Consider the following 5,972-nt stretch of genomic DNA (forward strand, 5'->3'; position numbering starts at 1 on the left):
CCCTCTCAGGGTGCACAAACACAGCAGCATCTCCAGGGCCCCTCTGCCTCATCCGAGACACTCTGTCCTTCAATCTAAGTGGTTGTTCGGCATCTCTGCTTCCAAAAAAAGCCCTGTTAGAACCATGACAACTTGCAGCTATCCAAAATCTATCTCTGGAATAACCAGTTMAAAATCAGATGCCTCAAATTGGATCTCATTATTCCCGAAACTTTTGCAATCCCCAAAAAATTGGCACGAAAAAAAATTTGATGTCTAATTCTGCACAAGCCAACTCATGCCTTTGAAAGCAAGGCAAGTACTCACAGGGCTGAGTGTTCCCCTCCAGTTGGGGGTGATGGGAGAGGTTTTTTTTTTTCCAGCACTGAGGTATTACCTGGCTCAGTCCCTGTGGAGACAGRAACCAGGCAGCTCTGCCTCAGTGCTCCTCCAAAGCAAAGCTCATTTCCACCACAGACACCCCCAAAAACTGAAAACTGRAGTGCAAAATTCAAAATTTCCCTTTCAAATAATCATCAGGGAATATTCAAACAAAAAACTGTCAGAGCTAAAATATAGAAAATATACATTTTTGCACTGGAAATGCACCAACCTGAACTGCTTTGGAATTYACCTTTCTCTCCTCCAAACAGCCATTCCCCAAACAATACCCCACAATTGGTTTGCAGTTTGTAGATCAATCCCCCTCCACCACTGGTGCAGCAGCAGAGCTCCAAGGCTCCCAAGGAACCTCCTGCAGCAGTTCCTGGCATTTCCTCAACCCCAACCTCAAATAACCTGAGATGTACAAACAAGGGAGATTTTCCCAGTCACTTCCCACTCCCCGGGTAAATCAGTAACTTCTTTCAGCCACTTTGGGAAGCGGTGCTTTCTGTGAACATCTCCCTTCACTGAGCTCTCCAAACCCAGCTCCAAACAATCTCCTGGAGCCACATCTGGCTGCATTCTCACCAATCCAACATCTGGCCTGCCCCACAGCTTTGTGCTGGAAAGGAAAAACCCCACAACACCCCGGCTTTCAGCTGAGCACAGAGCTGATGTGTTTGTGTGAGAAGGAAGACAGATGTCCAGCTCTTAGGTAAAAGAAATGCAAAGAGAGGAAGTTATTGCTAAGAGGACAGGAAAGAACAAATGGCAAATAGTTCACAATAATAGCYCTGATGGGCAACAGACCCAGCAACAAACAATTGGTATTTAAAGCAGATGACATAATAGGGACYGAAATGATTTTAGAAGTGCTGAGCTGATCATATTGTTGCTGTGTTTTCCTTTGGGTCACTAACKGGATTAATTTTGGAGAAGGCTGCAGTTGTGGCTGGGCACAGCTCACCCAGAGCTGCTCTCGTGTTCCTCATTCCTGTTCCTTCCCTTGGAGGATGCCCAGGGCCTGCAGCTCCCCTCCAGTCCTTGGTTTTATCACAATAATTCCAAATCTCTCTCTGAGTTCTTGTCATCCCAGGGTGTTTTAGGTGCACATGAGGATGGGAACTGTGAGCTCACAATTTATCTGAAAGAGGAAGGATGCTGACACTGAACCAGGGACTCCCCCTCTCCGGAGTTTAAATAGATCCTCACCAGATGTTAACCATGAAAAGACATCACTCCATTATCCACCTTCCTTCCCACTGTGGGGATATTGTTCTGTGCTTCCCAATGTTTAAAGGCAAATCAGAAAAATCAATTCTACATAACCAGGATAAAAATGGACCAAAACCAACTCCAGTCTTGAGGCTTTTACTCACAGCCCAAGGATAAGAGAGAGCACGAGGCTCAATGTACAAACTGGCCCTGAAGATGATGGTTAAAAGCGTCAGTTTTCAGCCCAGATCTGCTTCCCTGRGAATCTGCTCTTTAACATTCCAGAATATATGAAGCTGGGAGTCTGAAAAAATCCATTTTCCTCTTWAGGAATCTGCTCTGGAAATAACCACGAGGACAAAACCTGTGATGCTTTTTCTCCCCAGTTACTTGTGACAGGACATCTGCTGYCAAGTCACTCCTTTGCACCTTTCCCAGGAACAGCRARGAACGAGGTCCTGTGGCAGCYCCCAACCCTGGCACTGCTGCARTTGTGGGGTAAAACCACCCACAAAGGGATCAGTGCCAGCACAGACCCCAACAGAGCCACTGTTATCCCACCTGCTGGATTTGGAGCAGTGACACCGCACCCCAAACCACCCCAGTGCCCCTCCAGAGAGAGCAGGAATGAATGAAAAAACTGCAGATCCTCATGGAGCGTGACACAGTTACCGGAATAGGAGCCAGCCTGAGACAAAGAGTAAAAATAATTGGCTGTATTTTTCACTCGGACCCAATGTTCTATTCCTGCAGGATATTCATAGCAAGAAACACTGTCTACCAGGACATAAATTAATGTAAGAAGMGAGTCAGACTCTATCAAACTCAGTAATTCAATACATTTATGACAAATGTGCAGGGAAGACATTAAAAGTTCAGAGTGGTGAGGTTTGCTTTAAATAGTACTTAAATACTTTTCCTCCYAGAAGAAAGCAGCAGAGAACACAGATATACCCTGGATTCACCAGGAAAGACCAAAACACTCAAAGTAAAGCTACAACCACAGCTAAYGTGGCTGTGCTCCCACTTTAAAAACTCAAAGTGCCACATAAACCAGTCCCCAGAGAGGAAATGGGTGATTCATTTTAACTGCAGAGAAGCCCCAAGCTCCCGTCCCATGGTTTGTGTGATGTTGTTACACAAAAACCCAAACTCTCCGGGCATCTGAGAGCACAGGGACGTGCTGCCATGTGCAGCGTGAGGTACAGAAATGAAATTCCTCTCTGCTAATCCCTCAGCAAGACAATTCTTGTTGCATCTGATCTTTGGGCTGAGATAACGCTCTGTGACTCGGGAGCAGGCACCATTCTGCCGTGCCTCAGTTGGCAGACCCCAAACGCAGCCCATACAGCGCAAAGGGCTCCGAATATCGGGATTAATTGCACGAATGGCAGATTCCCAAGCTCGGGGGCACATTTCACAACTGCCACTGCGAGGACAGATGACAGGAGYGTGCAGAAGCACAGCTTATTCCAGCAGCAGAGCGCACATTCCCACAAGCCACGCTTGTATAAATAAATAAACGCTCCATAAATCTCCGGGGGCTTCCCGGAGCAGAAGGTCTGGAGTTATTTCCTGCTCTATCCGGGTGCAAAGAGCTGCTACAAGAACCCCAGAGCCGGTGTGAGGTTGGGCTGAGCATCCCAGCTCCCACCCAGCCCCATGAATGGCTGTGTCAGCTGAGGCGCTCCTGCCCGGCAAACATTTGCATGTGGAAGCTTCTGAATGAATTCCAATCAAAGGGACAGCACACATGCCAGGAACGATCAGCTTACAATGGAAAACAGGCGGCTGGAATAGGAGATGGCGCTCTCATTGACTGAAAGGGGTCAGATTCATCCTGGGGAGAGATTTCCCAGAGGAAATGGGAAGGGGAGCGTGCCAGGCTCTCACTCCTCGGAGTGGCACAGCTCGGGGCACAGGTGACATGTGGGACATTTACACATGTAAATATGGTTAAAATAAACACAGCAAGAGAAAGAAAAGCCAGAGCAGGAATCCTCCTGTCTCACACTGGTGGGGGATTGGGTTGCACTGGGAGATAACCCTTCCTTGGGAACTGGGAGCTGTGCCAACATCCTCTGTTTTTTGAGCAAGTCCCCTCYTCAAAACCGGCCAAAAGCCTGGCTTACCAAACCAGAGGCTGTTTGCACTGAGACAAACTAAACTTCTGCTGATGGGACAGTCTCCAACCTTGCCATGGGACACTGAGCAGCCCCAGCAATTCTGGCTCCTCAAARTGGGAAGTTTTACAGAAACTTCCAGTAAAACAGAGCTGCTCCTTGGACACAACAGAACCCAGCGTGCTCTAAACTCACAGGGATGCCCCAGGCGGGCTCCTCACCCCACTCAGATGGCTCATTTTGCCCAGGCCATTCCCCCAGGGCTGTCCCTGGCTCTGGGACACTCAAAAAATGAGACAGAGTGAAATGCAGAGGGGCAGAGCAGCATCTCCAAGCTCAGTTCCCACTGCCCGCGCTGCAGATGGGCCCAGCTGGCCCTCGAGCTGCYCCTGCTCTGCACAGAAACAATAATCCACTTCAAATCCAGCCTATCATGACAGAATTGATTTTTAAAGGCTGTTCTTGCTCAGGATAGCAGCGATGGTTGTTTTAACAGACAGAGTTCCCCCCAGTTTCACTCGTGCCTGCAGTTTGCTCACTCTGGTGCAGGGAARGCAGCAGGAGCTGCTCTCTCAGCTGCACCCCCTGCATGTCCCACAACTGCACCCAATCCCCGCACAACTCGTGGGAAAGGAAGTTTTTATGTCTGAATAACAAAAACTGGGCAGTGGAGGGGGGGAGAGAATGTGACTGGTGAGAAATGAACCCGTGAAGATCCAGGCTGCTTTCAGTCAAGCCACAACTCGTCCTGTTGAGGGTGACAACTGCCCCTTCCTATTTTTTTAAGCCAAGCATGCACACGGATTTATGCCAGGCTAAGACGTGGTTTATTAATGTAATAAAATTGTTGCATTTTTATAATTGCAGGAAACTTATTTCTGCATCACAGCAAGGGCTGAACAAAGCTAGAATTTTCTCATTTAAAGTATTTTTTTCTGGCTTTCACATTAAGGGTGAGGGATCTGCCTTTTTGCTGAATATATTGACACTTCAGAAGTTATTCTGTGCCCTAAAAACAGGCATGTTTTAGACTCAAAGGTGCAATGTTTAGGTTTCCCTAGAACACTATTGCTCAAATAACAAAACTGATTTGGTTGGAAGACAAAACAATGATAGGAACTGTCTTCTTGGGATGATCTTCTGGAAGTTACTCCTTCTCCCACCTCACTCAGATTTTCTGTACAGAAAGCTCTCAGATTATCCTGTACATGTCCCAGTTTGCATTTCATTCATCACTCTCAATGTACAGCACACCAGTGACTCCCATTTTCCTTTGTTTTAGTTTGTTTTTCACCTCCTGTGTTTGCTGGGGAAACACTGGGAASGCCAGCAGGTTAAATGTCACCGCTGCCACATTTATTCGAGGAAAAGGCCACTGTCCCTGCCCGTGTTTCACAAGACTGGGATCTGGAGGAGCACGGGGCTCTCAGCCCGGTCCTGCCCTGGGCACAGCTGGAACTTTGGCTGCTCCGCAGGGACTCGCTGGTGTTGTTAACACGGAATGCTTCCTGCAATGCACAGAACTCCAGCGAGCACAAAACCCAGCTGAAATCGCCATCCTTTCCAGTCCAAACCGGGAGCCTCTTGCATTCAGAAACTTCACCMACCCGCTCTTGCTCTGCCTTGTCTTTCCCTTTTGTTCTCATTATCTATTTATCAGGATAACGCAGATCSGAGCCAGACCCACTGGAAGCCTATTTTGGGAAGTATCAGTTCCTCCTCCCAACGCACCCCAGCCAGCCCCAGAGCAGCAGCAAYACCTTCGGGCTGCTGGACAAGCCCCAGCAAGCGCCGGGAGTGAGGTTACCCCTGGGCAGAGCGGCGGGAGCGAAAAAACACCGCTCCTTCTTGACAAAGGCTCTCCTATTGAAGAAGTATTTTCACAGCGCCTGTCGGAGGTGCCAGGCGCGCTCCTTTACAGCCTTTTGATTCTCAGAAAGTTATTCCTATCCATCKCTGTGGCTGCTTCTCTGATTTCTGACCTGTGCTGGCAGCTTGTCCCTAAAGCCCCCGGCCGCCCCCGCCGCGGGTTTTCTCCGATAGACGGACGAACCCTGAGCAGCTGCCGCTGGCGGGGACCACCCCCTGTAACGGGGATGGGAGCGGCGGGACCACCGACCCAAAACGGGGATGGGAGCGGCGGGACCACCGACCCATAACCGGGACCACCGACCCATAACGGGGATGGGAGCGGCGGGACCCCCAACAACCGGGACCACCCCCATAACGGGGATGGGAGCTCCGGTAACTCCGATCCATAACCGGGACCAC

The sequence above is a fragment of the Malurus melanocephalus genome, unplaced genomic scaffold (genome assembly GCF_030028575.1).
Source record: "Malurus melanocephalus ecotype Western Australia unplaced genomic scaffold, MMel_1.1 scaffold_1322, whole genome shotgun sequence".
NCBI lineage: Eukaryota > Metazoa > Chordata > Aves > Passeriformes > Maluridae > Malurus > Malurus melanocephalus.